The sequence below is a fragment of the Saccoglossus kowalevskii genome, chromosome 7 (genome assembly GCF_978046115.1).
Source record: "Saccoglossus kowalevskii chromosome 7, keSacKowa6.1, whole genome shotgun sequence".
NCBI classification, from domain to species: domain Eukaryota; kingdom Metazoa; phylum Hemichordata; class Enteropneusta; family Harrimaniidae; genus Saccoglossus; species Saccoglossus kowalevskii.
Window position 1 is genome coordinate 34,212,857 of NC_140647.1, and position 12,243 is coordinate 34,225,099.

Sequence of the window (12,243 nt, forward strand, 5' to 3'; positions counted from 1 at the left end):
CGGCACCAAGACATTAGATTGCAACAATAACCAAAAACTTAATGCAGCTTCTATGACACAGGTTAGTATGGGGAAAAAGTTAGGTCATACTGATGAGCCATCATTAAACATGAGGCTATGATTCGTGACGATGTTTCATATGTATTTTGTACTACGTTATACTGGATTACATTGATTGGTTGATTGATTGATTGATTGATTAATTAATTAATTAATTAATTAATTTATTTATTTATTTATCTTGCGCAGACGCCCGTAACGGAATACCTCGGTCACAATGGCTTCGAACAACCTGATCTTGAACGCATTCGTACGACAGTGATCGAAAGCGCCACCACCGCCGCGGAAGCTAGTGAAGATATAGGATTGACAGACGGTGCTGGGGACAGTTGCCAGGCAGATGACTTGGAAGGTTACAGTAATTCACAATCACGTCATCGGAGAAGATGGTGGCATACATTACTACGTAGACGGATCTCATTCTCGCCTGATATAGAACACTAGATACTGCTTACTTTTCTTACTACATGTATTTTTATATTTTTTGTATTTTTAAATAATTTTAACAAAATACATACTACCGTTTATCAACACGTAGCGTCATCAGTACTACTTTCAAATCTTACAGTCTTAATATTCGTTAGATTAATCTGTGTACAGCTCTCGTGTACACACACAATGTAAACAACGGGTCGGTGTGTCTCACGGACCAAATTAACCAGTTTTTCATTTCCAAAGATACAACGAAACTGTTTCAATTCGGCTGTTGTTTTCAGCAGAACTTAATTTTCAATGTACTATTACCAATATACCAAACTTTGCCTCATCCGACATTTTGGCAATTTTGTGGATACAAACGGCGGCAAATCATGGCAGGCTTTATCGGCCGAGGGCCTTATACGTAAATTTTCAAAATATATTCGTCTTTTATTACTGTATGTATATATATATAGTATGAGTGTCACATAATGTTACCCCTGGTGATGACGTAACGCCACCTAATAAGATCGTCAGAGTGTGGGCGAATTTAACAAATCGCAAATATGTCCCACAACGTCAGCAATTTCACAAAAATTACCCCAACCAATTTCGTGGGATGAACACCAATAAAAATAGCCACTAAAGCAGTATAAATGCAAAGATCACATCTTTATTTTACTCAGCCTTTGGTTGATAATATCAAAAATTACAACACGATTCTGCGTGATAAGCACGATTAGTGTCCCAATTGAAACACTCATCCAACATTCATATATTTTAATGGAAATTGATTCCAGTAATTTCAAGATAAAAGCGGCGGCTTTAAAAAATGTTGAAATTACCGAATCTAATTAGATTAGATTGAGTGTCTCTCCTTCGGTGTAGCCAACTTGAATCAGTTGAAATTCGGTGATCAACAACAAATTGTCATTTATTTATAACCCCAATATTGAAGGCACATAAATTAAGGTTTAATTGATTTGTGTTTTGTTTTAACACGTTCAACGACAAGATCTTAAATTATATTAATTTATCAAATTGAATACCATACTCAATTTAGACAAATCACTGCAGCGTTCATCAACATCCGAGTAGGCCGGCAAACACCACTGGAGAAGGGCGCCATCTGTGGCCGCAATCAACATCGCACTTGATGCGGGGGCCTGTCCCAAAACTTGACGCCGATCACCTGTAATAACACATGTCATCGATGCATTTGCTCATATTTAGCTGTATAATAATACTGAAAGCATAACATATCACGGCTAAACCAGCAGAACACGCATCGGCTGTTCACCGCTTATTCTCGCGTGACTTGGCGTAGTCTGTGATAGCACGCGTAGAACAGCGTCTGTGGCGTCATCAATGAGCGTCGCTGACAGCAACCAGCGCAAGATGCGTTCCATTCCCAAACTCACTTTGTATAGTACGGACGTAGAAGTCAGATTGTCCAGCGTTTAACGAGTGTTTTGCGGTGCATTCTGAAGCAAGAATCATAAAACCTACATAAAATGGCGGATAAAGTACTGGAAAGTTATATTACAGAGTTTGTAAGTATTTCGGTTCGTTTGAACGTGACTTTTCGCCACTTCCAAATATTCAATAAATTCGACTGAACACACGTTACCACTACGACTCGCCGTCGCATTATGCCAGCACTACTGCCGTTTTTTGCCACGTTCCATTCCCATTTATAACAGGTTTTCATTTTATTTCAGTTGCGAGAAATGTACCGACCATCGGTATCCAAGATAGACGGAGGCTTTCTCGTCAGATTACTCGAGGGAACAGTTTCTTACATGACGTCTTCATGTCCCGTTTGGATGAGGGCCAAAGCTGTTGTTCGGTTCCCGTTCTTTCTTACCGTGCGCAGAAAGGTAACGTTTTGTCTACCCTTCGTCTAAGACTCGTGAAGTATTGTGATTTTGTATTCATTGTTATTCATTTCAATTAATTACTATTTCAGGGTAGTTTATCCGATCAACTCATCACACTTGAAGACTATGAAATAGTGACCAAACCGAAACTGCCTACGGTGGCTTCGAAAAAATCAAACATGTTTGCACTCGTCTCAAAGGTGAGTTTACTTCTACGATTGGAAAACTATTAGTTTCATTCTGCTGCCACTACCTTTATTTACATAACGCGAAGAAAATTACAAAGTATATTTTTTTCAATCTCTGGCAGAAAAAGTCATTGTACTTTTCATCTCGAAAGAGATCAAAGATGACTAGGTGGTTAGCGGCATTTACGATACTTAAGATGGACACCAAGGAATACCATCGGAGAATGAGGGAGATAAAGAAAGGTAAATACATATTACGTAATCCATCCACGCCCCCAACTTTTCGCAGTTTCTTCATCATTATAACAATATTGCATTGGGTTATTATAACTAGTGACGGTGAAATAACGCCTTTAGCCGTTAGCACTTACGACATTACTGTTACATTAATTGTGATTCTTTTTTTTTCCAGCCGAACTACCTAAACCACCTACTTCCAAATCTGTGCATAATTTAAATATTATCCCGAAAATTGACGGCAGTCCAGAGGTAAGACGATACAAATAATTTCCAGTTATAATATGACCAATCAAGTTTAAGCAGGCGACATGAACACTTATTAAACTAAACAGACACAAGGAACTGTATAATCTATTGTGCCAATGTCTCGTTGCGCCGCTACGGTCACAAAACAGGTAGATTTCGCGTTATATGTCTTATCTCTGTCAGAATTCGTATACATGTGATATTTTAGAGAGCAATCGTTTTGTCAAAGACTTTATGCGCCGACATGTACGATTAACATACACGAATCCCTGATATAGTGTTTATTTAATTAATCAATTCGATTTATAATTGCAGTTTCGCGAATGGCTTGATGCATATTGTGAACACGGATTTAAGATGCTAGAAGAACAAAACAAAATTAGGAACACGAACTCCGGCACCAAGACATTAGATTGCAACAATAACCAAAAACTTAATGCAGCTTCTATGACACAGGTTAGTATGGGGAAAAAGTTAGGTCATACTGATGAGCCATCATTAAACATGAGGCTATGATTCGTGACGATGTTTCATATGTATTTTGTACTACGTTATAGTGGATTACATTGATTGATTGATTGATTGATTAATTAATTAATTAATTAATTAATTTATTTATTTATTTATTTATTTATCTTGCGCAGACGCCCGTAACGGAATACCTCGGTCACAATGGCTTCGAACAACCTGATCTTGAACGCATTCGTACGACAGTGATCGAAAGCGCCACCACCGACGCGGAAGCTAGTGAAGATATAGGATTGACAGACGGTGCTGGGGACAGTTGCCAGGCAGATGACTTGGAAGGTTACAGTAATTCACAATCACGTCATCGGAGAAGATGGTGGCATACATTACTACGTAGACGGATCTCATTCTCGCCTGATATAGAACACTAGATACTGCTTACTTTTCTTACTACATGTATTTTTATATTTTTTGTATTTTTAAATAATTTTAACAAAATACATATTACCGTTTATCAACACGTAGCGTCATCAGTACTACTTTCAAATCTTACAGTCTTTATATTCGTTAGATTAATCTGTGTACAGCTCTCGTGTACACACACTATGTAAACAATGGGTCGGTGTGTCTCACGGACCAAATTAACCAGTTTTTCATTTCCAAAGATACAACGAAACTGTTTCAATTCGGCTGTTGTTTTCAGCAGAACTTAATTTTCAATGTACTATTACCAATATACCAAACTTTGCCTCATCCGACATTTTGGCAATTTTGTGGATACAAACGGCGGCAAATCATGGCAGGCTTTATCGGCCGAGGGCCTTATACGTAAATTTTCGAAATATATTCGTCTTTTATTACTGTATGTATATATATATATAGTATGAGTGTCACATAATGTTACCCCTGGTGATGACGTAACGCCACCTAATAAGATCGTCAGAGTGTGGGCGAATTTAACAAATCGCAAATATGTCCCACAACGTCAGCAATTTCACAAAAATAACCCCAACCAATTTCGTGGGATGAACACCAATAAAAATAGCCACTAAAGCAGTATGAATGCAAAGATCACATCTTTATTTTACTCAGCCTTTGGTTGATAATATCAAAAATTACAACACGATTCTGCGAGATAAGCACGATTAGTGTCCCAATTGAAACACTCATCCAACATTCATATATTTTAATGGAAATTGATTCCAGTAATTTCAAGACAAAAGCGGCGGCTTTAAAAAATGTTGAAATTACCGAATCTAATTAGATTAGATTGAGTGTCTCTCCTTCGGTGTAGCCAACTTGAATCAGTTGAAATTCGGTGATCAACAACAAATTGTCATTTATTTATAACCCCAATATTGAAGGCACATAAATTATGGTTAAATTGATTTGTGTTTTGTTTTAACACGTTCAACGACAAGATCTTAAATTATATTAATTTATCAAATTGAATACCATACTCAATTTAGACAAATCACTGCAGCGTTCATCAACATCCGAGTAGGCCGGCAAACACCACTGGAGAAGGGCGCCATCTGTGGCCGCAATTAACATCGCACTTGATGCGGGGGCCTGTCTCAAAACTTGACGCCGATCACCTGTAATAACACATGTCATCGATGCATTTGCTCATATTTAGCTGTATAATAATACTGAAAGCATAACATATCACGGCTAAACCAGCAGAACACGCATCGGCTGTTCACCGCTTATTCTCGCGTGACTTGGCGTAGTCCGTGATAGAACGCGTAGAACAGCGTCTGTGGCGTCATCAATGAGCGTCGCTGACAGCGACTAGCGCAAGATGCGTTCCATTCCCAAACTCACTTTGTATAGTACGGACGTAGAAGTCAGATTGTCCAGCGTTTAACGAGTGTTTTGCGGTGCATTCTGAAGCAAGAATCATAAAACCTACATAAAATGGCGGATAAAGTACTGGAAAGTTATATTACAGAGTTTGTAAGTATTTCGGTTCGTTTGAACGTGACTTTTCGCCACTTCCAAATATTCAATAAATTCGACTGAACACACGTTACCACTACGACTCGCCGTCGCATTGTGCCAGCACTACTGCCGTTTTTTGCCACGTTCCATTCCCATTTATAACAGGTTTTCATTTTATTTCAGTTGCGAGAAATGTACCGACCATCGGTATCCAAGATAGACGGAGGCTTTCTCGTCAGATTACTCGAGGGAACAGTTTCTTACATGACGTCTTCATGTCCCGTTTGGATGAGGGCCAAAGCTGTTGTTCGGTTCCCGTTCTTTCTTACCGTGCGCAGAAAGGTAACGTTTTGTCTACCCTTCGTCTAAGACTCGTGAAGTATTGTGATTTTGTATTCATTGTTATTCATTTCAATTAATTACTATTTCAGGGTAGTTTATCCGATCAACTCATCACACTTGAAGACTATGAAATAGTGACCAAACCGAAACTGCCTACGGTGGCTCCGAAAAAATCAAACATGTTTGCACTCGTCTCAAAGGTGAGTTTACTTCTACGATTGGAAAACTATTAGTTTCATTCTGCTGCCACTACCTTTATTTACATAACGCGAAGAAAATTACAAAGTATATTTTTTTCAATCTCTGGCAGAAAAAGTCATTGTACTTTTCATCTCGAAAGAGATCAAAGATGACTAGGTGGTTAGCGGCATTTACGATACTTAAGATGGACATCAAGGAATACCATCGGAGAATGAGGGAGATAAAGAAAGGTAAATACATATTACGTAATCCATCCACGCCCCCAACTTTTCGCAGTTTCTTCATCGTTATAACAATATTGCATTGGGTTATTATAACTAGTGACGGTGAAATAACGCCTTTAGCCGTTAGCACTTACGACATTACTGTTACATTAATTGTGATTCTTTTTTTTCCAGCCGAACTACCTAAACCACCTACTTCCAAATCTGTGCATAATTTAAATATTATCCCGAAAATTGACGGCAGTCCAGAGGTAAGACGATACAAATAATTTCCAGTTATAATATGACCAATCAAGTTTAAGCAGGCGACATGAACACTTATTAAACTAAACAGACACAAGGAACTGTATAATCTATTGTGCCAATGTATCGTTGCGCCGCTACGGTCACAAAACAGGTAGATTTCGCGTTATATGTCTTATCTCTGTCGGAATTCGTATACATGTGATATTTTAGAGAGCAATCGTTTTGTCAAAGACTTTATGCGCCGACATGTACGATTAACATACACGAATCCCTGATATAGTGTTTATTTAATTAATCAATTCGATTTATAATTGCAGTTTCGCGAATGGCTTGATGCATATTGTGAACACGGATTTAAGATGCTAGAAGAACAAAACAAAATTAGGAACACGAACTCCGGCACCAAGACATTAGATTGCAACAATAACCACAAACTTAATGCAGCTTCTATGACACAGGTTAGTATGGGGAAAAAGTTAGGTCATACTGATGAGCCATCATTAAACATGAGGCTATGATTCGTGACGATGTTTCATATGTATTTTGTACTACGTTATAGTGGATTACATTGATTGATTGATTGATTAATTAATTAATTAATTAATTAATTTATTTTTTTATCTTGCGCAGACGCCCGTAACGGAATACCTCGGTCACAATGGCTTCGAACAACCTGATCTTGAACGCATTCGTACGACAGTGATCGAAAGCGCCACCACCGACGCGGAAGCTAGTGAAGATATAGGATTGACAGACGGTGCTGGGGACAGTTGCCAGGCAGATGACTTGGAAGGTTACAGTAATTCACAATCACGTCATCGGAGAAGATGGTGGCATACATTACTACGTAGACGGATCTCATTCTCGCCTGATATAGAACACTAGATACTGCTTACTTTTCTTACTACATGTATTTTTATATTTTTTGTATTTTTAAATAATTTTAACAAAATACATATTACCGTTTATCAACACGTAGCGTCATCAGTACTACTTTCAAATCTTACAGTCTTTATATTCGTTAGATTAATCTGTGTACAGCTCTCGTGTACACACACTAAGTAAACAACGGGTCGGTGTGTCTCACGGACCAAATTAACCAGTTTTTCATTTCCAAAGATACAACGAAACTGTTTCAATTCGGCTGTTGTTTTCAGCAGAACTTAATTTTCAATGTACTATTACCAATATACCAAACTTTGCCTCATCCGACATTTTGGCAATTTTGTGGATACAAACGGCGGCAAATCATGGCAGGCTTTATCGGCCGAGGGCCTTATACGTAAATTTTCGAAATATATTCGTCTTTTATTACTGTATGTATATATATATATATATAGTATGAGTGTCACATAATGTTACCCCTGGTGATGACGTAACGCCACCTAATAAGATCGTCAGAGTGTGGGCGAATTTAACAAATCGCAAATATGTCCCACAACGTCAGCAATTTCACAAAAATAACCCCAACCAATTTCGTGGGATGAACACCAATAAAAATAGCCACTAAAGCAGTATGAATGCAAAGATCACATCTTTATTTTACTCAGCCTTTGGTTGATAATATCAAAAATTACAACACGATTCTGCGAGATAAGCACGATTAGTGTCCCAATTGAAACACTCATCCAACATTCATATATTTTAATGGGAATTGATTCCAGTAATTTCAAGACAAAAGCGGCGGCTTTAAAAAATGTTGAAATTACCGAATCTAATTAGATTAGATTGAGTGTCTCTCCTTCGGTGTAGCCAACTTGAATCAGTTGAAATTCGGTGATCAACAACAAATTGTCATTTATTTATAACCCCAATATTGAAGGCACATAAATTATGGTTTAATTGATTTGTGTTTTGTTTTAACACGTTCAACGACAAGATCTTAAATTATATTAATTTATCAAATTGAATACCATACTCAATTTAGACAAATCACTGCAGCGTTCATCAACATCCGAGTAGGCCGGCAAACACCACTGGAGAAGGGCGCCATCTGTGGCCGCAATAAACATCGCACTTGATGCGGGGGCCTGTCCCAAAACTTGACGCCGATCACCTGTAATAACACATGTCATCGATGCATTTGCTCATATTTAGCTGTATAATAATACTGAAAGCATAACATATCACGGCTAAACCAGCAGAACACGCATCGGCTGTTCACCGCTTATTCTCGCGTGACTTGGCGTAGTCCGTGATAGCACGCGTAGAACAGCGTCTGTGGCGTCATCAATGAGCGTCGCTGACAGCAACCAGCGCAAGATGCGTTCCATTCCCAAACTCACTTTGTATAGTACGGACGTAGAAGTCAGATTGTCCAGCGTTTAACGAGTGTTTTGCGGTGCATTCTGAAGCAAGAATCATAAAACCTACATAAAATGGCGGATAAAGTACTGGAAAGTTATATTACAGAGTTTGTAAGTATTTCGGTTCGTTTGAACGTGACTTTTCGCCACTTCCAAATATTCAATAAATTCGACTGAACACACGTTACCACTACGACTCGCCGTCGCATTATGCCAGCACTACTGCCGTTTTTTGCCACGTTCCATTCCCATTTATAACAGGTTTTCATTTTATTTCAGTTGCGAGAAATGTACCGACCATCGGTATCCAAGATAGACGGAGGCTTTCTCGTCAGATTACTCGAGGGAACAGTTTCTTACATGACGTCTTCATGTCCCGTTTGGATGAGGGCCAAAGCTGTTGTTCGGTTCCCGTTCTTTCTTACCGTGCGCAGAAAGGTAACGTTTTGTCTACCCTTCGTCTAAGACTCGTGAAGTATTGTGATTTTGTATTCATTGTTATTCATTTCAATTAATTACTATTTCAGGGTAGTTTATCCGATCAACTCATCACACTTGAAGACTATGAAATAGTGACCAAACCGAAACTGCCTACGGTGGCTCCGAAAAAATCAAACATGTTTGCACTCGTCTCAAAGGTGAGTTTACTTCTACGATTGGAAAACTATTAGTTTCATTCTGCTGCCACTACCTTTATTTACATAACGCGAAGAAAATTACAAAGTATATTTTTTTCAATCTCTGGCAGAAAAAGTCATTGTACTTTTCATCTCGAAAGAGATCAAAGATGACTAGGTGGTTAGTGGCATTTACGATACTTAAGATGGACATCAAGGAATACCATCGGAGAATGAGGGAGATAAAGAAAGGTAAATACATATTACGTAATCCATCCACGCCCCCAACTTTTCGCAGTTTCTTCATCGTTATAACAATATTGCATTGGGTTATTATAACTAGTGACGGTGAAATAACGCCTTTAGCCGTTAGCACTTACGACATTACTGTTACATTAATTGTGATTCTTTTTTTTTTCCAGCCGAACTACCTAAACCACCTACTTCCAAATCTGTGCATAATTTAAATATTATCCCGAAAATTGACGGCAGTCCAGAGGTAAGACGATACAAATAATTTCCAGTTATAATATGACCAATCAAGTTTAAGCAGGCGACATGAACACTTATTAAACTAAACAGACACAAGGAACTGTATAATCTATTGTGCCAATGTCTCGTTGCGCCGCTACGGTCACAAAACAGGTAGATTTCGCGTTATATGTCTTATCTCTGTCAGAATTCGTATACATGTGATATTTTAGAGAGCAATCGTTTTGTCAAAGACTTTATGCGCCGACATGTACGATTAACATACACGAATCCCTGATATAGTGTTTATTTAATTAATCAATTCGATTTATAATTGCAGTTTCGCGAATGGCTTGATGCATATTGTGAACACGGATTTAAGATGCTAGAAGAACAAAACAAAATTAGGAACACGAACTCCGGCACCAAGACATTAGATTGCAACAATAACCAAAAACTTAATGCAGCTTCTATGACACAGGTTAGTATGGGGAAAAAGTTAGGTCATACTGATGAGCCATCATTAAACATGAGGCTATGATTCGTGACGATGTTTCATATGTATTTTGTACTACGTTATAGTGGATTACATTGATTGATTGATTGATTAATTAATTAATTAATTAATTAATTAATTAATTAATTAATTTATTTATTTATCTTGCGCAGACGCCCGTAACGGAATACCTCGGTCACAATGGCTTCGAACAACCTGATCTTGAACGCATTCGTACGACAGTGATCGAAAGCGCCACCACCGACGCGGAAGCTAGTGAAGATATAGGATTGACAAACGGTGCTGGGGACAGTTGCCAGGCAGATGACTTGGAAGGTTACAGTAATTCACAATCACGTCATCGGAGAAGATGGTGGCATACATTACTACGTAGACGGATCTCATTCTCGCCTGATATAGAACACTAGATACTGCTTACTTTTCTTACTACATGTATTTTTATATTTTTTGTATTTTTAAATAATTTTAACAAAATACATATTACCGTTTATCAACACGTAGCGTCATCAGTACTACTTTCAAATCTTACAGTCTTTATATTCGTTAGATTAATCTGTGTACAGCTCTCGTGTACACACACTAAGTAAACAACGGGTCGGTGTGTCTCACGGACCAAATTAACCAGTTTTTCATTTCCAAAGATACAACGAAACTGTTTCAATTCGGCTGTTGTTTTCAGCAGAACTTAATTTTCAATGTACTATTACCAATATACCAAACTTTGCCTCATCCGACATTTTGGCAATTTTGTGGATACAAACGGCGGCAAATCATGGCAGGCTTTATCGGCCGAGGGCCTTATACGTAAATTTTCGAAATATATTCGTCTTTTATTACTGTATGTATATATATATATATATAGTATGAGTGTCACATAATGTTACCCCTGGTGATGACGTAACGCCACCTAATAAGATCGTCAGAGTGTGGGCGAATTTAACAAATCGCAAATATGTCCCACAACGTCAGCAATTTCACAAAAATAACCCCAACCAATTTCGTGGGATGAACACCAATAAAAATAGCCACTAAAGCAGTATGAATGCAAAGATCACATCTTTATTTTACTCAGCCTTTGGTTGATAATATCAAAAATTACAACACGATTCTGCGAGATAAGCACGATTAGTGTCCCAATTGAAACACTCATCCAACATTCATATATTTTAATGGAAATTGATTCCAGTAATTTCAAGACAAAAGCGGCGGCTTTAAAAAATGTTGAAATTACCGAATCTAATTAGATTAGATTGAGTGTCTCTCCTTCGGTGTAGCCAACTTGAATCAGTTGAAATTCGGTGATCAACAACAAATTGTCATTTATTTATAACCCCAATATTGAAGGCACATAAATTATGGTTTAATTGATTTGTGTTTTGTTTTAACACGTTCAACGACAAGATCTTAAATTATATTAATTTATCAAATTGAATACCATACTCAATTTAGACAAATCACTGCAGCGTTCATCAACATCCGAGTAGGCCGGCAAACACCACTGGAGAAGGGCGCCATCTGTGGCCGCAATAAACATCGCACTTGATGCGGGGGCCTGTCCCAAAACTTGACGCCGATCACCTGTAATAACACATGTCATCGATGCATTTGCTCATATTTAGCTGTATAATAATACTGAAAGCATAACATATCACGGCTAAACCAGCAGAACACGCATCGGCTGTTCACCGCTTATTCTCGCGTGACTTGGCGTAGTCCGTGATAGCACGCGTAGAACAGCGTCTGTGGCGTCATCAATGAGCGTCGCTGACAGCAACCAGCGCAAGATGCGTTCCATTCCCAAACTCACTTTGTATAGTACGGACGTAGAAGTCAGATTGTCCAGCGTTTAACGAGTGTTTTGCGGTGCATTCTGAAG